We start from the raw sequence: 22387 nt of genomic DNA, 5'->3' as shown, positions 1-22387 counted from the left end.
AGAGGAACCTTAAAAAATTTTGGAAACAGGTGAAAGTAGGAGCATTTACAAATCTTGGAAGAGATTTAATCTAGCCTGTTTGGTTAGTGTTGTGACTGCAGGAAAGCACTGTTCTTACTTATAGTGCCCATAAACAGAGGGGGGGGGAGGTGTTCTCAAGAGGTGGAAAGAACAAAGTGCTAAGATCCAAGGGCCTTGAACCCTGACTTGAAATTAGTACTGACAAGCTCTGAGTCAGAAAACAAATCACTTTATGATCTTTGATGACAATACTTAAAAAAAAAAGACATTAATCTCCAAACTAAAATTAGATTATCTCTAGGATTCTCTAATATCTTTTTCTTTTGTACAACTATTTTTGTTAACATGTGGTGTGTTTCAGAGATTGATAGATTGAGTCTTTTTAAAAAAACAAAACAAAACAAAACTTCTATGAATAGGAATTCTAAATCAAAGTGCAGAGAGCAGTGCTTCCTTCAAGATCCTTTCCTTCCATTTTTCATTCTGATTTTCCTTACTTTTTAGACCACTTCTCCATTGCAAGTCTCCTCATGCCAATCAAGTATCACTCTTTAGAACTCTCCAACTTCTTTCTCTATCAAACTTTGACTTTTCTCTTTTTCATTCTTTCCAGTTTGCTATTCAGTGAACAAAGGTAATGATGTAAACTAACTCTTTATACATTACAACTGAGGCTTTTGGAAACCAATGTCTTAAGTAACAGGGAAAAGTCAAATGATCTAAAATACAAAGGAAACCACACCTAGACATAGCATAGTCAATTTGTTAGAAGTGAAACAGCCATTCCTTAGGAGGGAATCATGTCAAGAATAACTGCTAACTTATCATTAGGAACAATGCAAATTAGAAAAGAGTGGAATAAACTATTTAAAACACAAACCTGTTAACTTGGAATTCTGTATTCAGCAAAGATATCCTTTAAAAATGAGGCAAAGACATTTTCAGATAAAGAAGAGGATTTTTGTTTTTTTACCAGCAGACTTTTACTACCAATGAATCAAAGAAATTCCTGCAAACTGAAGAAATTCTGAATAATTTTTGTGGATAATTTAAGGCACAGGAGATAGAGCTTTACTACCCTTCTCCCAAGTTTCAATTTGGGTTATACTAAATGACTTGCCTCCAAAAAAGAAAAGATTGAAAAAGAGGAGAAAAGAACATTTGCAGTTTTCCAGTGGAGAAATCTATAAAACAGTATACCTTGCTCAAATTATGAAGGTTAATGTTAAAGATGAGTGACACTGATAGCATGTCTTGATATGCCATGAGAATGACACTTCAGCCCTGTGGTCTTCCTTCCAAAATCCATACTCAAATCTAACTAGGGGAAAGACATCTCACAAACACAAATTGATGAACAATCTGCATAATGGCCTACCATCCCAACGCTCAATCAAACATAAGGAACAACCGAGAAACTGTCATAAGTCAGACAAAACTCATACAGCATTGTGTAAAAATGCAACATTGTCTCCTGGAGAGGATCCTAGAACAACAACAACAAAATGTCATTGAGTAAAAACTGGTAACATCAGAATAAAATTTTGATTTTAATTGTAGCATACCAGTGTTGGTTTTATACTTGTGGTGACAAATTTACTATATTATGGTAAGGTGTTAGCAATAGGGGAAATAAGGTGACATGTATATAGAAACTTTCTAAATGATGTTGTAACTTTAAGCCTATTTTAAAATTTTAAAAAAAATCTAATGAGAGAGAGATTAATAATAACTACAAGAGAAATAGATAAGAGAAGAACTGCTTCACTAAAGAGGTAAAGATTAAAGAGGTATGTAGAAGATGAGGCTTAAGAGACATGTGGATTTAGAATTGGGTTTGTTTTATATCAACTAGCAAGATCAACTCTCTTTCCTCTGACAGGCTTCCACCTTCAGCCATTTCCCAGTCTCCTATCTGCCTATCCGAAGGTGAGAAGTCATAAAATATCAGCTCTGTCTGTGTACATGAAAGCAGCTCTGAGTGTTCACCTGAAGTTGCTGGAAGAAGGTGAGAAGGGGAGCCTACAGGAACTTGCCGTCTTACCACCTCTATGTATGTGCATATGCGAACGGGTACAGTTGATGTGGACTGATGGAGAATTATTTCATACCACTGATGTATTGAGGTAGCAATTATTTTTCCTGCTACTGGGATCCCCACTCAGATTCCATTAGAATCTGTAATAGGAACATGACCTTGGGATCATAGCTAATTTTCCCCTCTCTAGCAGCTATGGAAACTATTGGGATTGAAATAAACTTATGAAGCTATAGAAATTTTGAGAAGATCATGTAATGCATGTACAAACTTTTAAAATAGACTTGGTTTTACCCTTTGATAATTTATAATTTGCTGGGCCCCTTAACTTACATCTTCCACATCGAGTAACAGAACTCTCTGTTTACAGGATATTCGTACTGATTAAAGTGGTACCTTCTATAGCATTTAGTCATCTTAAGAAAAGGCCAGATGGCTAGTTCTGATATCCTTGTTGAGGAGCAACATTCTCTTGAACCAGCTCTTAATCACACACTGTCTATGGAGCCAGTAGGAAGTGGTGACAAGTTTGTACTTCAAACAAATCTTGATTTCAATTTTTTTCTCTGACCATGGACAAGTTACATAATATCTTTGTGGCCTAATATCCTCATTCAAAAGATATAGATAATAACTTCTTCCTACCTTAAATGGATGTTTTGAGATTCTAATGAGTTAATGCACAAGAAATATTTATAATTTTCTACAAAATCTTAAAGTTTTGATAGACCACAGGAAATAAATATGACGATGACAATAATACCACATGGCTGGGCAGAGCATTTCTATTGCCATTTAACAGATATTAAATTTTCATCCCTCCTCAGTATTGTGGGCATTCTGAACCACCTATTTAGATAACATATTTGCTCTACTAGGGCATTTCATGCTGTGTTTCCTGGTCATGTGGAAATAAATATAAATTCAGTAGGAAACATGTAGCAATGGGAGGGATTTTTCCCCACTAAATGTATTTTCCTTTATGTTCTTTCAAATTGTTCCTTACTTACACTAAGACCTAATTTCTCTATCAGTGCTGCTGCTTAAGTATATTGATTCTGACTCCCCTCTGGTGTCTTTGGAGGTACAGCTCAAATAGATCAAGAGAAATGCAAAATGATTCCCAAAAGTGAGCGAAATCAACAAAAGATTCATAGCAGCTAAAAGAAAACTGTTGGGAGTAAAGGAGAGAAAATAAACACAATTGAGGCAGAGGTACAATGAAGAGTTCCCCAACAGCTTTGCATTCATGGATTCTGTTTGTCGGGTGGATAGTTGCATGCAAATGTAACTATTCAGAGGATGTTTTAAAAAACACACAGAAAACTAATATACAAATAAGCTTCAGACTTACATTATGCAAAATGGTTGTTTGTATAGCTAATCTTCTGACACTAGGAATTGGAGGAATAAGGGACCATTTTTTGCAGTGTGATCCAAAACAAAAAGAAATTATGACTGGATAGTTAGCTTAGGGATTTTAAGAAATTCTGTTAGTATGGTTATTAATGCTGTGGTTGGTTACTACCTTACTATGATTTATGATTATTTTGTTTTAATTATCTGTGCAGCTTCCCAGATACTTTGGAAAGACTTCATAAATAAGTAAATATATCTGCCATCTTATCTTTCATTACTATCTCTGAAAACAGTGTCACACTTGATTCACAAGGTCACCTAACATTCTCCTACCGTTCTTTGTACTTTAAGATATCTCATAAGTTTAATGTCTTTTATTCCATTTCATCGAAGGCATAAACGGCATTTTGCTGGATCAGAGAGATGATGTCCCTATTACATTTTCTCATCAGATCACTGACACCATAAACTGCAATGGCTTCTTCAAAACTATTAATATATTTGGCATCCATCTATATTGCAGAAGTCCTTAGTCCTGCAAATGGTTGTTAATAAGCTGCATTTACATAGAACATTTTCATCTCAATTCTTAAAGTGATATACATACATAAAATCCTAATTCATCGACGGCCTCAATGACAGCCATTTTCAAAATGGAAAGCAACAGCTGGATAGCTACTATTCTGTCAAAAGGCCAGAGATGAACACTGTATGTAATATGAGCTGAATTAGGCTTCTGAAATCTGCTTGTGTATTTAAGTGAGGATTTAAACAGTTCATTGTGAACTACATTTCTTTATTTGTATATGTTACCAGGTTTTTTATTTCCCATTTTTTTTCTTATGCATTTTATGGGCCTGGGATGACACTTGAGTAAATTCTGGAGCAGATAGCAAGAATTTTTATCTAGAGCACACAGAAGTAATGCCAACAGAGTTAGCAGTGAGTGATAGTTGAGGTAAAAAGGCAGAATTCAAACAATGCATCACAATGTTTCTGTCCATGACTGACAACATATGCACAAAATTATGACACCTAGTGATGTCTTAGGTTATGACACCTAGTGATGCCTTAGGTTCTGTAAATACAGTCTATGATATTGACATAATAAAATCATCTAATGGCCCATTTCTCAGAAAATATTCCTGTAGTTAAGACACATATGAAATTAGAAATCAACAATAAAATAAAAAAATAGAAGTCACTTTAATACCTGGAGACTAAATAACATGCTATTAAATAAAGAATGGAAAGCAGAAGAAATCAGGGATGAGACTTAAAAACTACTTAAAGGTATATTAGAATAGTGATAAAGCATATCAAACCTCTGGGACACTATGAAAACAGTGCTAAGAGGAAAGTTCACTGCATTGAGCTCTTTCATTAAAAGACTAGAAAGTCAATGAACACAAGACCTAACATTATATCCCAAAGCCCTAGAAAAACAACAAATCAACACCCGAACCAGTAGAAGACAGGAAACAATTAAAATCAGAGCTGAAATCCATGAAATTAAACAAAAGAAACAATTCAGAAAATTGATAAAACAAAAAGTTGGTTCTTTGAAAAAATAAATAAAATTGGTAAACCCTTAGCCACGTTAATGAAGAGAAACAGAGAGAATACTAAAATTACTGAAATTCATGATGAAAAAGGAATTATCATGAGGGACACTACAGAAATACAGAATATAATCAGAAACAATTTTGATTTTTTAATTAATTGTTATTGTTTTTTTTAAAATAAATGACAGCGTAATGCATTACAATTCTTATTACATGTATTCAGCACAATTTTTCATATCTCTGATAGTATATAAAATATGTTGACCTCAATTTGTATCTTCATACATGTACTTTGGATAATGATGTCTATCACATTTCACCATTCTTGCTAATCCCCTGCCCCTCCCTTTCTCTCCCACCCCTCTTTCCTATCTAGAATTTATCTATTCCTCCCATGCTCCACCCTCTCTACCCCACTATGAGTCAGCCTCCTTATATCAGAGAAAACATTCTCCATTTGTTTTTTTGGGATTGGCTAATTTCACTTAGCATTATCTTCTCCAATGCCATCCAATTTACCTGCAAATGCCATGATTTTATTCTCTTTTATTGCTGAGTAAAATTCCATTGTGTATATATGCCACATTTTTTTTATCCATTCATCCACTGAAGGGCTTCTAGGTTGTCTCCACAGTTTAGCTATTGTGAATTGTGCTGCTATAAACATTGATGTGGCTCTATTCCTGTAGTATGCTGTTTTTAAGTCCTTTGTGTATAGATCGAAGAGAGGGATAGCTTGGTCAAATGGTGATTCCATTCCCAGATTTCCAAGGAATCTCCATATTGCTTTCCACATTGGTTGCACCAATTTGCAACCCCACCAGAAATGTATGAGTGTACCTTTTTCCCCACATCCTCGCCAACACTTATTGTTGTTTGTCTTCGTAATAGCTGCCATTCTTACTGGAGTGAAATGATATCTTAGAGTAGTTTTGATTTTCATATTTATACTCTAATAAAATTTAAAACCTTGAAAACATCAACAAATTTCTAAAGACATATGACCTGAACACATGATTTAAACACATAAATTTCAAACAATAAATAGAAGACACCATAAAAAGCCTACCAATTAAGAAAAGCCCAGGACCAGACAGATCTATAGATCTTCAGAAAAATTAACACCAATACTTCTCAAATTATTATATTAAATAGAAAAACACAGAGAACCCTTCCAAATTCATTCTATGAAGTTAGGATCACCCTGAGGAAATAAAACTTCAGACCAATATTCTTGATGAACATAGATGCCAAAATTCTCAATAAAATTTGGCAAATTGCATACAAAAACATATTAAAAATATAGAGCATCATGATAAGTGGGCTTCATCCCAGGGCTTCAAGGTTGGTTCAACATTAGGAAATCAATAAACATAATTCATCACATCAATAGACTAAAATACAAGAATGATATGATCATCTCAGTAGATACAAAGAAGGCATTTGACAAAATATAGCACCCCTTCATGTTCAAAACCATAGAAAAACTATGGATAGTAGGAATATACATCAAACTGCAAAAGCTATCTATGCTAAACCCAAGGTCAATATCTTTCTAAATGGAGAAAAATTGAAAGAATTCCTCCTAAAAACTGGAACAAGACAAAGACACCCTCTTTCTACCCTTTTATTCAGCACCATCCTTGAAAATTTAGCCACAGCAATTAGAAGAAAAAAATCAAAGAGACAGGAAAAAGGAAAAAGAACAAGAAAAAGAACTCAAACTATCACTATTTACTGATAACATAATTCTATATTTGGAAGATCCAAAAAATTTCACCAGAAAACTTCTAGAACTAATAAATTAATTCAACAAAGTAGCAGAATATAAAATTAACATCCATAAATCAAATGTGTTTCTATACATTAGTGATAAATCCACTGAAAGAGAAATTAGAAAAACTATATTCACAATAGCTTCAAAAAATAAAATATTTGGGAGTCAATCTAACAAAAGAAGTGAAAGTTCTACAATGACAATAACAGAACACTAAAGAAAGAAATTGAAGAAGATTTTAGAAAATGGAAAGATCTCCCATATTCTTAGATAGGCAGAATTAACATTGTCAAAATGGCCATACTACCAAAAGTCCTATACAGATTTAATGTAATTCTTATTAAAATCCCAATAACATTCTTCATAGAAATGGAAAAGAAATAATGAAATTCATTTGGAAAAATAAGAGACACAGAATAGTTAAAGCAATTTTTAGCAAGAAAAGTGAAGCAGAAGGCCTCACAATACCAGACCTTAAACTATACTACAGAGACACCGTAACAAAAACAGCAAGATATTGGCACCAAAACAGACATGTAGACCTATAGTACAGAATGGAAGATACAGAGACAAACCACATAAATACAGTTATCTCATACTAGACAAAGGTGCTAAAAACATGCATTGGAAAAAATATAGCCTCTTCAACAAATAGTACTGGGAAATCCATATGTAGAAAATGAAATTAAATCCCTCTCGCCCTGCACAAAACTCAACTCAGAGTGAATCAAGGAGTTAGACACTGGAACAGAGACCCTGCATCTAATAGAAGATAAAGTTGGCTCAAATCTTCATCATGTTGGCTTTTGATCTGACTTCCTTAATGAGACCCCTGAGGCACAAGAAGTAAAATGAAGAATCAATAAATGGGATGAAATCAAACTAAAATGTTTCTTAACAGCAAAGGACACAATCAAGAACATAAAAAGAAAGCCTACAGAATTGGAGAAAATCTTTACCATATTCACCTCAGATAAAGCATTAATCGCTAGGATATATAAAAAACACCAAAAAAAAAAAAACAACAACAAATAACCAACTGAATAAATTGGCTAAGGATCTGAACAGACATTTCACAGAAGAAGAAATATAATTGGTCAATAAGTATATGAAAAACTGTTCAACATCTCTAGAAATTAGAGAAATGCAAATCAAAGTACACTCAAATTTCATCTCTAGTCAGAATGGAAATATCAAGAATATAAGAAACAATAAATGTTGGTGAGGATGTGAGGAGAAAGGTACACTCATGCATTGCTGTTGAGACTGATCAACAGCAACCACTGTGGATAGCAATGTGGAGATGCCTCAGAAAACTTGAAATGGAGCTACCATTTGATCCACTTATCCCACTCCTGGGTTTATACCCAAAGGACTTAAAATCAGCATACTAAAGTGATGTGGCCACTTCAATGTTATAGTAGCTTAATTCACAATAACTAAACTATAGAACTAACCTAGGTGCTCTTCAACAGATAAAGAAAATGTGGTAGATATACACAATTGAATATTAATCAGCCTTAAAGAAGAATGAAATTATGGCATTTGCCAGTAATTGGAGAGAACTAGAGGATATCATGCTAAGTGAAATAAGTCAATCCCCAAAAAACCAGAGGCTGAATATTTTCTCTGATATACAGATGCTAATTCACAATAAAGGTGGGTGGCGAGGGAAGAACAGAAGTACTATGGATTAGACAGAGGGGAATGAAAGGAGGGAAGAGGGTATGGGGATAGGAATGATAGTAGAATGAATCAGACATCATTTCCCTAATTTCATATATTATTACATAATCGGTGTGACTCTAAATCACGTCCAACCAGAAGAATAAGAAGTTATACTCCATTTATGTTTGATGTGTCAAAATACATTCTAATGTATAGCTAGTTAGAACAAATAAAGAGAGAGAGAGAGAGAGAGAGAGAGAGGACTTTAAAGTGCAGGACTAACCATAAGTAGGGCCAGAAGCAAGCCAGAAAGGGAAACAGTTCAGAAAATTTTATTTTCAGTAGGCCAAGGCAGAGAGTTTAGGATACCAGCCATGAACAAGAAAGCACAAGAACTGAGGACCTTAATAGGTGCTTGCACTGGTGCTGGACTGTAATGGTGCCACTCTGTGATCTGCAGTCATGAATAACAGGCATTCATTCCCTTGAATGAGTAAATCAGATAGGTCAATAATTGCATTTCCAATGTTACCATGGAATCTCCTCTGGTTTATATGGCAAAAGTATGCTAATTTCAGTGTACCCTCATGATCAGTCTTTAGAAACTGATATGGATTTTTTAAAAATCAATGTGTGTCAGCTATTCTAAATTTCTTCATGACTTAAGAGGAAACATCAAAACTCTGCTTAAAGCCAAACATATGTCCTCATTGAATTTTATGAACACTTATCACAACTAACACAGACCAATGCTCTTCTGAAAAGAATACTGAATTTAGAAGTAAAACACTTTGGATCTGTCATTGTATAACTATGTGATTTTGGACTATGATTTTGATCCTGAACATTTTCATATACAAAATGAAAACCTGACATCACTCTGCCTGTTGTATCAAGGATCAGATGACTTAATGTATATAAAAGATCTTTGGAAAAAATGTAGACACCTTATAATTATAAGGGATTAAAAATGGCTTGACTGGAGACCTATTTCTTTACCTATCCCCAGATAACTAATCTCAATGACTTTAAATATTGGAAACAACCTGAAATAGAAAGGTGACTATGAGTTGTTCCTTCATGATCAGGGAAATTGTTTTTCTCAAATATGCTCTTTAGTCGTAGAATCTTTTAATATCTGTACCTTCATTATTGAAAAATTAAATTACTGATATATACCATAGAACACTTTAGGGTTGAAATACACATGAGACCTCTCGTCCTTTAAAAGGTTTTTGTGAACATTAATGAAAATACATAAAATATACAGTGTTCTACTATTAAAATGATTGGTGTTTGTTCATGTTTGATTTAGCAAGCAGATATTGATTGGATGGGGGTCAAGATCTAAGGATACTGTTCTAATTAGCAATAAAAAAATGTACTCAAAGATAAACTATTTAGAAAGCTCTAAGACAAAATTATGTAAGGATAGAAATTTTTAACAATGAAAACTCTTAAAATACGTTGAACTTCACCCACCTACTTAATTGCATTTCTTTTCCTAACCTTTTTATGTTGAAGATTCTCCCTTGCCTAATGTAACGTAATGGGGTTATTTCCTGAGGAGCAAGTGCAGCTGAAGCACTAACTTCATTAGTCGCCCGACTTTACCTGTCAGAAGTTCTGGCTCCAGACCAATTCAACTTACACTGAAAAATAAGGTTACAAAGTGAGTGTATTTGGAGAGGAGACTTGTGTGACTAAAGCTGTTCTACATGAAAATGTGATAATACATGTTTTGAGGGCTTAAGTGCTCATGAAATTCTTAATCAACTATATATCCAAACTAAATGTGAGTTTGCTTTACACTATGTAGATAGTGTAAATGAGTTTTATTTTGTCTTACCAAAAATACAGAGGTGAACAGGCATCAAGAACCTCTACCCCAGCCTACAACACACTAACCTTGTATTAACCTTCAGTTAGTGGCTCAAATGCATTTTTATATACGCTTGGAAACTACACCAGAGCCAGATCTAAAGCTTTTTCATTTTTGCCATAAGAATCACACCTATATTATGCATTAAAAAGAATTACATTGATGGACAATGTATTGTGAAATGAAATTCTATGTTTCTCTTTTAGCTGATAATTATTCTCTTGTTTTTCCATAGTACAGGATTTTGAATATCAGGAAAATGTTGTTGTTGGCAGCAGGTCCACCCTGGCCCCTGGAGCCCTACCTCCACTAGTTTGTTCTGCATGCCAGTGTGGCCAGCTCACAAGGCCATGGCGAACTTGCGGTTTTTCTGTTCCTGCTTGTCCGTCTGAGACATATGTATCCCACGGGAATGCCTTGACCTTTTCTGGTCTGATGGACTTATTGTTAAGGGAGGTTTCAGTACCTGACAATAATAGATGTTGAAACTAAATTTCTCCCCCCTCCCTCCTGCTTTTGGGTAGTTTTCCACTTCTGCTGCTTGGGGTATAAAAAAAGGTGTGTTAGCAATAAAGATTATTATTGACTCCTGGATGAAGAACCTTGGTGTCCTGTGTGTCTTTTAACCTCGCCGTCCCTCGCCGGACTCGGCTCCCTTGGCCGGACGCGGCAGTTGTCTTGGTCAATTCAGGCTGCTATAAAAGAATATCATAGAATAGGCTGCTTAAAGAGTAGACATTATTTTCTCATAGTTCTGAAGAGCTGGAAAGTCCAAGAGTAAAATGCTGGTAGATCTACTGTCTGGTGATGAGAGAGTGCACATGTGGGTCCCTTTATCTCTCTATAAGGGCACTAATCCCAAAAATGATGGCTCCACCCTCATGATCTAATCTAACCCTAATTAGTTTCCAAAGTCCTTACTATCTTATGGGGAATTAGGATTTTAGCATAATGGAATATAACAACACAAATTTTCAATCCATAACAATTATGAGCTTTATACATTCAAATCAAAATATGCATACATTTTGGGTGACTTCCAGTCAATTGTTTATACCAGGACACTTTTGATAGTGCAAGGATATAAACAGGCATAAACCAGGATTGTGTTGACACAAAGCCTTCTTAACAAGTTAGTTTGAAAATTTGTAAGAAAACTGTAGACTTTCTTCCCAAAGAAATCCTTTAATTCTAAACCTGAGTTTCCAACAATGGAAAATAAGAAAAACAATTCACTGGGAGGGGTCAAAATCACTTTAATCATCTATACAGTGAGGGCTGAAAGATTTAGCTTACATCTGCACACCACTGGGCTCTCTGATACATATCTCCCATTTGTCATTAATCCTGGAAGGCTTATGGCATAAAACAGCAGAAGTAAACACATATTCTCCATAGGCAAGCTTGTTCCTAAGGCATATAGAAGGAAATATCCATGCCATTACATCAAGCAAAATTGATTTATTTTTGGCTCATCAACATTCTAAACAATGATTAGCCTTAGGGATACGTTGCCCATGCATCTCACTCTAAGACTCAGGCTGATGGAGTAGTTGGCATCTGGAACTTGGATGAAAACTGTGATGATGGTAACAAGAGCTTGGTGAAGCACACATCGGCTGGTTAACTCTTTCCTATACAAAGATAACACAACAAGTTCTTCTAATATTTTATTGATAAAAACGAACCGTACATTCAAACTTGAATTTAAGAAGGTAGAGAAGTTAAGTCTGCAGTTAAGCAGGGTAAGACAAGTAGTGTTTTTGTGAACAGGCTTAATAACTCTTGTAATTCTTATTTTTTGCACTAAATGTTTGATTTATTCTCTTTCTTACACAAAATAGGCTCATTTCTTTCCATAGAAAAGTAGAGGTTTTTGATGCCTATTCACCCCTGTACTTTTTGTAAGTCAAAATCTAGAATCTTTGGGCAAAATGGTGGTCTCCAAGGACTGGGGGTGTAACTCAGTGACTGAGTACTTGCCTAGCAGGTGCAAGGCTCTGAAGTGCATCCTCAGCACTATAAAAAATAAAAATTGTAGTCTGTGTACCAGCAAGTAACGGAAAGAACATTTTTATCAGGTCCAGGTATGACTCTTCTTGATGTAGACATCTGTAAAATACAAAAATAATTTCTTTTCTTCCCATGTCCTTACCCAACCACCATCACCATCACATATACAATATATAAGGATGAAACATAAACAGGACCATCTTAACATTACCACTGAGAAAGTGGTGGACTGGTGAAGAGGAGTCATTGTGAAGTCACTACTTCATCACAGTTCTAAATCTTACTGAGAAGACTTTATGCAGACCCTTTTCCCTGGCAAAGATGATATTCTTTCCTTAGGCCTGAATTCTAATTCCTGGAACAGGAATGGTTCAATAACAACTATGGCAATTGGCTTTGTTTTTGGAAAAGACTCTCTGTATTATCATCTTGACCACCTTTGCAGAGAATATTGGAGAATATAACCTCTCAGGATAAAGAATAGCTCTTTTGCTTGCTTCCTATTCATGGAAGGGTAGCATCCCAAGAGCAATTGTGGTTAATTCTTGAAGTCATAATTTTTTGGTATTTTTTTAGCTTATCAGAAATTACTCTAAGTAAAATACCTTTTTTTTCTACTTGATTCTGGTAAGAACCACATATCAATAGCAAAATTTAGTTCTTTTAAAAACACCTTTTTCCCCTGAACTCATTGAGCTCATTGAGCCACAGCTTTGACTAACTCTCTACACCATTACTGAAGGTAATTCCTGAGTATTACATTAAACTACATTTTTTTCAGGTTTTAACAGTATTCATAATGGTTAAAATCCTTGAATTTATCCTAAACATCAAGGCTGAATTTTTAATCAGCCTTTCATATTTGTAACTCAAGGAGCTTCTGTCTTATGTTTTGCCTTTTGGTGGAACAAGTAATTGCCTATTCAAATTCCATGGGTTCCTTCTTTGTTTTAATTCTCTTTTTTTCCCAAAAATAGTGTTTTCTAAGACTGTAGCACTTTTTCAAGTGCAGCAAACCATCACCAACACATTGTATGATGTTCTTTCTCTCTAAGTTGTTCACTGAGGCCCCTATTGGATACATTATATGCTTCTGGGTTGTTATAGGTGATTCTTTTTTTTTTTAACAAATATTATGACATTGATCAATATAGTTCACCATATTTCTAGGCTACAGCATTATCACCATTATTCTCCATTTCCTGATCATTAAAACATGTGACATATTTAAAAATTTTTGTTATGACAGAACCCCATTTCTAGAAGCTATTTTCTGTACTAGTGAAGATAGGCTATACTACCGTCTTAGTAGCAGCTCTCTTCAAACACAGGCACTCATGTTATATGCTAAGCACCATCCCAATGAATAGTCCAGGCTGCTTCAGCAGGCCCTATCTTTTCCTTATGGCAGGAGGAGTCATTGCCCTAACTTTACTTAAGTAGAGAACAAAATCCTATCACGTGCCTGACAGATGAGAATGCTACTAATGACTTCATGTCTTCTAATAGTTAAGTTCTTCTTCAACTTACAGAAGGGTTTATGTCTGTCCTCCTGGGAAGAAATGAATGAACAAAGAAAGATGTGGAGTGCTATGCTAACAGAGACACTGCCACATGATAAGAGTCCTGAGAACTGGAAAAGAAGTAATATCCCTCCCCCAAAGAATTTGACTATTTGTTATTTTAGTCCATTAATTTCAACCATTAAATTCCTGGTGGTTTTGAAAAAGTTCTCTAGAGACAGAACTAATAGGATAAATATAAAGACCTATGAAAATACGTTTTTTCAGGGCATTGGCTCACTGGATTATGGGAACTGGACAGTCCCACACAGGACATCTGTGAGTTGGAAAATGAGGACAGCTGATAGCATAACTCAGTCCAATTCCAAAGGCTTCAGAACCCGGGCTTTAGAACCTACGGACACGGTAACGTAACCTTAGTCTGAAAGTTAAGGGCCTAAGAGCCTGTGGCTGATGGGTAAGTGTTCCCAAGTCTGAGGGTTAGAGATCCTGGAGTTCTGATGTCCAAGAGAAGGGGAAGAAAGGCACCTTTGCTCTGGAAGAGAGAGGATTTGCCTTTTCTCTGCTTTTTTGTTCCATCCATCTCCCAGCCAACTGGAGGTTGCCTATCGGCACTGAGAGGAGATCTTCCTGCTAGTTCACCAACTCACAGACCACTGGGGCAGCTGAACCATTGTAGTCAAAAGAAAAATTGCCTAGCTTTCCCTTTCAGTAGAGGATGGATAGGCCCAGTATCTAAAGCATTGAATATAAAGAATGCTTTATAACTAGTCAAGGTGACACCCTGAATCTACATAATACAATAGTTAGTGGTTCCTCCTTTCTGGGGGACATCAGTGTCCTATCAGAGCTGATTCCACCTTGCTGAAGCTGATGGCCCTACCAACCCCCCCAAAATGCAAATCCTTTTGATGATTTCCTGGGTTATTGGTAGGCAGTGTAGATTTTTATTTACAAAAAAGGGCTGAACTGTCTACAAAAAAAATATGTTTATTAAATTAGCATCCATCTCAAACCTGAAAACTTAATTCTTATTTAATATTCTGACATTATGTTCAGATGCATGACCAATAAAGCATTTTAGGTGTATTTCTTTTTCCATTCAGCATATTCAAATTTCAGTTTCTCCTCTGAGCTTCATGGTTTTGTAAACCCTGTGACATATGGAGGCTGGACTCTATTCAGTAACAGATTTAAATATTCCTGTGAATAGCCTTTTTCCCATTTTAAGTCTCATGTACCAAATCTATAGAGATCAAATGTGAGACCAGGTAAACAACGTATTTGAATCCAAGTATACTGACCTCAATGTTCTCTTTGTTTCTAAATGCAGAAAGGAGATTGGGGCATAAGGTCTAGTACTGCCTACCTAGTCGTGGTGCGAAAATTCGCCTGAGACAGTCATAATGTTAACTTCCATTCATCAATCTGTTCACTTTTACAATTATCAACACTTTTTTCCAATCCACTTTCACCAATGCCTCCTCTAGTTTCTTCTGCTAATGTTACTGTTTACTTGAAAACAAAACAAAATTAAAAATCTTGTCATATCATTCATAAATACTCCAATTGTCATTATCATGTCAGCAGCATTCTGAGAAGTCAGCTGATTTATAGATTAAAAGTTACAAACATTTTCCCTCCTTCAAAGTTAAAAAGGCCAGCAAAGATTTCTTTTCTGACTAACTCAAGACTTGTGTATGTAAGCCCACATTCTAAAGCCTCTGTGCAGAGCAAAGAGATGGTCATCCCATCTCCCATAGAATTTTGCTAGAACACCCAACTCATCACATGTCAATGACCAGGCCTCTGCTGACAGTCAGGCCAGTTGGTGTTTGAATAATGCCCCCCACCCACCGCCTGCAGCCTGCCTTTTTGCTGAGGCATGCACTTAACAATCTTTGTTGAAGGCTAATCCCTTGCTGAGGCTTGCTCACTTCTGTGGTTTGGATGTGGATTGAAGGTGTCCCAAGAGTCCATGTGTTGGAAGCTTTGTCACCATGAAGGTGCTATTAGCTTGAACTCTTAATAGGTGATGACTAGAGAGGCCATTGTCATTGGGGACACTGCTCTTGATAGAGATTAAGGTAGTTTTCCCACAACTCCTTGATAGTTCTTGTAAGAGAGTTTTTTATAATGGAGAAAACTGGCCCATCCCTCCACTCTCTGCTTCCTGATTCAAGATGACTGCTTGCTTCTACATGCACTCTTGCCACAATGTGATGTCACCCACTGCTTTCCCCAGTGGCCAAAACAATGAGGATGCCCAGACTTGAACTTTAAGCCTCCAAAATTTAATGAACCTCTTTTCTTCCTAAGTAGCCTGCCTTAGGTATTTTGTTACAATAATGAGGATCTAACTAATACAATCACAGTTCAGTATGGCCCAACATTTTACTAAGACCATCATCCTTATTGAAGCCGATGCTTTTCCTGATGCCTGTTCACCTTTATTCAAGAAGAGCAAGTCCTATTCATTGCCTACTAATTATTATATTTGATTTAATGGAACATCTCCAAAACTCACTTACTTGCTCTAGGAATGCAAGAAACTTCTATCACTTTTCATATATTCTAGTCCTCTGCATTTTACTCACTGTTTCTCTTTCAAACTCATCAATCCATATAGCAGATGTTGGTTTGTTTTTGTAAACTCAACAAGTAGCATCCCTCTTGTCTACCTAAGCTCAAAACAAACTAGGAAATAAAGCAAATGGAGTTGGGAGGGGTGGATTGAGAGAGGACAAAAGCCCATTCTGTTTCATAGAAATAAACCTGAAACTAGAGGGACTTATCTGGTCTGAAACAGAAGCAGAAGACAATGCATAATCTATGTGGGGAAAGCTGCTTCTAAGAGAAAGGAGTGAGCCAGAAACTGCAGTATGCATACTTCATTTATCTTTCCAACTACAATGAGCTGATTAAGATACTTCTCTTGGAAAGAAGAGGGTGAAGAGATAATGAAAGACTTCCAGTTACAACAATGAAGTTCCCTTCACGTTGAAGAAAATACCAGGAAAAAGAAATTACTTCTATTGTGATTAATGTATTTGATTGTGGGTATCTACCAGGCCTGATTATAGATAAACTTCTGTAAAAATAAATGAACATCCCAAGGTCTTGCAACATAGATGTAAGCAAAATGAGGTTTCTTATTATGCAGCACAGAAATGGAAAAAGAGAGTGCACAGTACTGGCACAGCAGGGATTTCCAGGCGATGTTTACCAGGACTTTAGGCCTGGGCCACATGGCTTTCTTAATGGCAATTTTAGTGTTTTATCTGTTAAAATTGTGTTTGGACATTGATATGGCTCTTAAGCAGATGGAGGAATAAGAGGCAGGACGTTTTTAGAAGGGCTTCTTACACGTGGCAGATTCCTCACGCCAAAACAGCTCACTGACCATGACTTTAGTTCCACCCTGAGTGAATTCTCATTAAGGAAAAAAAATTGCAGAGGGATGTCTGGAAAACAGGTTGGTTTAGATGTACTGTTTGTCTATTTTATTCTCATGTCTTTTCAAAATTATTGTAGTAAAATACATACAACATAAAATTTACCATTTGAGCCATTTTAAAATGTATGATTCGGTGGCATTCCGTACATTTACAAAGTTGTGTGATCATCACAGCTCTCCATTTCCAGAACCCATATCTTTTTGATGCTTAATAATCTTGTGCATTGAACTGAGCAGAGTCCATTATTTTCAGGTCCAGTATCTTTAAGCCCAGTCATAGCCTTCTTGGATCTGGGACTAAGAAATGATCAGTGCTGTGATCATCACATAATCATTGTCATCCAAGGTCATCCCTTAAATGAAAACTAGGTTTGGAATCCAAACTTTAGGATTCTTAATCTCCTGATCTACTCAGAGCCCCCCCTTTTTTTTACTTTGGAAATTGTTAAGTTCCTTGAAAAGGCTGCTTTGAGCTCAGTTTCAAGAGAAGTAAATCAAAGATCTGACCAAATGCTTTAGTATCTGATGCATTTTTTAAAATAAACACTTTTTGATGAGAAGAGTAATGAGAGAAGAATAATTAACAAAGAGTATTTTATTATTTAGTTACTTTTTCAATCTAAGGAAGTTAAATACCTTAAACAGAATATACTATAGAAAATGTGATTCCAGGAAGAAACATTAGCCAACTTTAATGTAAGGACCTGGGTATAATAACAGAATATTTTATTGGTTGCCTCTTGGTTTCTGTCTGTGAGCATGATGTTGTTTAATCCAGATGTGTTCATTTTCACCTGGTGCATCAGTGCTGAGAACTTTGCTATATTTAGCATTAGGAATACAGACATATCACCCAATTCTTCTATCTGCTACATGACTGAGCTTTGTTTTTATTGTTTCTAATGTCTTTCTTATTCCCTTTTACCCAACTCTAGACTTCACAGTGATCTGAATAAAGATTGACTCATTTTTTAAAATATTCTGTAAAACAAGGAAAAATGTTTCTCTATATTTCAAATATGAGATTTTAGTGCAGATCTGAATATCTAATTTTGTATCACTTTAAAATAGATTATCTTTTTTTTAATTTATAAAGAACAATATGCACCCATTTGGGGCATGTAGTTCCATGAGTTTTCACACTCTTGCAGATCTTTATAACCATCACAGACAGGATGTACAACACTTTTCAACACTCCCCAAAATTCTTCATACTGCTTTTTCACATATGAACTTCTCCCAACTCAGTCTTTGCTGGCTACTGACCTGATGAGTCTTATATTTTACCTTTCCCCAAATATAAATAAACCTACTTATCATAAAGAGAATACAGCATTTTAAATGAGTAAATTTTTAATTCTGTTTCACTGAAAGCATGGCATTGTTTACAAACTTTCACCAAATGATCTGTACAATACCTAACTCAATAATGAACAGGTGATACTTGGTCAGATACCAAATCTAGTTTCTGTTCTTACTATATTTTTATAAAATAAGAAAAAAAGCATAATTATGGAACATTAGAATGGAAGCAAGGTTTTGGTATCTCCGAGAGATAATTCTGAATATTTGTTTTGAAATAGTCCTTGAATTTGAAAGAGTTTCTCCACATAGTCTATTTTCAGTACCCAGTTGCATGGCAATACCACAAGCATTTGCTTACAAACTGTGAGTGAGTCAATTGGGACAAAATTGAAAAAAGACGTCTTTACTATATCATGGATTACATATTTTTCTGTATTGACTAAATAAAACTATCAAGATAAAATTAACTCAGTTGCTTCCACAATTATTCAGTCTTCTTATATTTGTTTGTTTGTTTTACTTTGTTTAGTTTTAGTACTGGGGATTGAACACAGAGGTGCTCTACCAATGAGCTATTTATTTATGTACTTACTTTTATACTTTGAGACAGCTGGCCTCAAACTGGGGTCTTCCTGCATTAGTCTCCTGAGTTGCTGGGATTACAGGATGCTGCAACAATGCCTGTAAAGTTTTCTTATATTCTTATATTGTCTCAAAGTTAAAAATTTGTTGTATTTTCCCTGTAAATTATCACTTAGATAATTTGAGATCTGCCAAATATTGCCACCTGCTCCAGCTGCTGAAATAATAAAACTATTCTTTATTGAATATAAGATTTAATATATATTTTCCATCATCTCTTAATTTTTAAATCATATGTAGCCATTATTCCCTAGACAGTCAATGTGTCAAAACTATGAAATATTTCTTTGAATGACATGATGAAAGCCTTAACTCTTAATAGCTAAGAATTCAACCTATTCCCAATGCTTGGTGTTTGAGTTCACCCTAAATGTACATCAGAAATTGTATGATTTACCATCACACCTTGAGGTGAGTAAAGAAGTGTTTATTCCTGCACATTGCACACCATTCACAGCAGGTATACAATATGCATGCTAAGTGTTAGGCTTGTTGGATGGGTACTAATTCCCATTATGAATTGTAAAACAATCATAAAATAAACCAAAAATATTTTCCCCTGTAGCTTGTGCTATCAGTGATTAAAAGGACAAAGTTGTTGGCTCTCTCTTTTGCATACTTATCATTCAAAGCATCATAGCAAATCATCTTGCACTTTAGATATTTCATCCAAATACAAACCCAGCTTTCTGTTCTAGCTACAGACATGCATACATTAGTAACTGGATTCTACACTATATGATAATACTATTAGGTAATGTCTATCATTGTCATTTGCAATAATATTTTAGAGATAAGGTCCAAAGAATGTTTGTTAGTAACCTTTCAGCTGATATTATAAGCTTCTCTGTTTCGATGTGGGTTAAATTTCAGTTAGTAAAAAAACAATTTTGAATGATACCATAGAGGAATCAATTTTACTTGAAAGCACTGTTTTTCATCTGTTAAAGAAAAACTAACTTGGATTACTGGAGAGGTTTCTTTAATTCATAAATAGATGAAAAACTGTAAATTTTATGCTACCATCTGAAAACATTTCTTAACAGTGAATATGCCAGTCAGAATCTTTAAATATTTGCTTATGTACTTACAATTTCACCTATTTTTTCCCATTATATATCACATTCACAGATTCATTTGTCTTGGTACTTAAAAAATTACACCCCATGTCTGCTCTGGAATTTTCTTCAAAATCCATATTAATGATATTTTTCAGTTATAATGTTTCCAATAAAATTACTATTTTACTACCTTTATACATGCTTTGACCAATGTGTATGAATCAAGGATGTAAGAAACACAAAAGTGGCGAAAAGGAACTCTTAGCAAAAGTACATAACACTCAAATTATATGGACATAATTTGGTTGCGATAAACAAAAAATCTCTCAGTCTGCGAGTGGAGTGGTCTAGCTATTCATTATCACATAACAAACTACCTCCAATAAATCATACAACAACATCTTAATTCTATTTCCCTGTTTTGTGGGTTAGAAGTCAAGGAGGGCTGGAGAACTCTTCAGTTCTGTGTAAGGTTAACGAGTCGAGTCCCCCCAGTGTTCAACTCGCAGAAAGCTCCTCTAGAAGATCCAAGGCAACTTCACTCTCCAGTGGAGACTCAATAAGGATGGTAGGAATGCTGGTCTCTGCAGGGACTCTCTATTTAGTATGCTTATGAACGGGGTGGCTGCTCTAATGTGGCTATGGCAGGGAAACCAGGGTCTTGTTACACAGTGGGTGGTTCCGGACTCCCAGAGGCAGTGTTCTTAGAGATGAAATATAGAAGTTGATAGGCTCTTAAAACCACGACCCAGAAACTGGCTGGTAGTCACTTCCTCCACGCTATTTTAGTTCAAGTATTCAATAAGTAATCTATAAGGCCAGTCCTTTTTCAGGGTTAAGGGAACTGAGAAGAATGACAAAGAGTTTGTGGTCATCTTTAATCTGTCACACCAAGGCTAACAGTTTGGGCCACCCTTGGCAGTACCTGGGCACCTACTAACTTTTATGATAATACTCATTTTGAGCTTTGTAGAACTTCTTCTAATGCTCATAGCTCATCATATATTTCATAGTTGCAAGATGCATGTAGGCTAGTTACTTAACTTCTTTTTTTCTCAGAAACTGTAAAACTACTTATAGTGTGATAAAACACCAGAGACTGGCACTGCTCAGCAGACCACAGTATGAGGAACAAAGCTATATAGCATATCTTCACTTCCTGTAGCACATAGTTAAAAGGTCTAACATGCCCCAGGAATACTGAACTTTTTCATGACATATGAATGGTCTCCAACACTAATATAAATGTTAACGCACTTAGCTAGATTGCTAATGTATTACATGGACATTAAAAACAATATAAAATTATCCTGATTTTGTATATTCAGTAGTTTATAAAATGCTTTTATTTGTATTATTATATTTGTATCTTAAAATAGCTCTGAGATATTTAAGGGCTGTAATTATCATTTTTAATAGATTAATGCTTGGCAATTCAGAAAGAGAAATTTTTCCAAACTTGTAAAAGAGGCAAATTTGACTTTTAAAATTTTCTTTAGTATTAATTTATTCGAAAATTATTGAGCATCTACCATGCACTAAATTCTATAGAATAAGTACAAATATGACACAAGAAAAGAACTCTCAAATTACCTATGCCTAGTAGCTTATTGCTTAGTTGCTTTTTTTCCTTCCAAATTTCATTAATGTACTACTTTCATACATTTTATTTCAAACCTGGACATCACCTACACACAATTCATATTTATCATCAGCTCACATACTTTCAATACGTAAATGAACCTGACCTTGATTTATGACATAATATTCTTTTTTAAGTCAGAGGCATATTTATTATTTATTAAAATAATGAACTATTCTTGATTTAATATATATACATATATGATACCACTCAGAAACAATCATCTACACTGCCTACACTTCCAGAAGCACATATACACCACCTTGGGAAAGCCTGTCCAGTGGTTTTCATGTTACTGATGTTTCCCAGGTCTTGAATAGCACATATGTATAAAGAAAAAGGAAATCCTGCTCTATTTTGGAGATCTTTGCACCATATGACCAAAAGCTGGCAAACCATACACTTGGAATATGTTCTCCCAAGTTTATCCTCAG

This window comes from Marmota monax, unplaced genomic scaffold, assembly GCF_021218885.2.
Source record: "Marmota monax isolate L192 unplaced genomic scaffold, Marmota_monax_Labrador192_F-V1.1 WCK01_AAM20220418_F8-fsc00117, whole genome shotgun sequence".
Lineage (NCBI taxonomy): Eukaryota > Metazoa > Chordata > Mammalia > Rodentia > Sciuridae > Marmota > Marmota monax.
Note: the sequence above shows the minus strand (reverse complement) of the source record.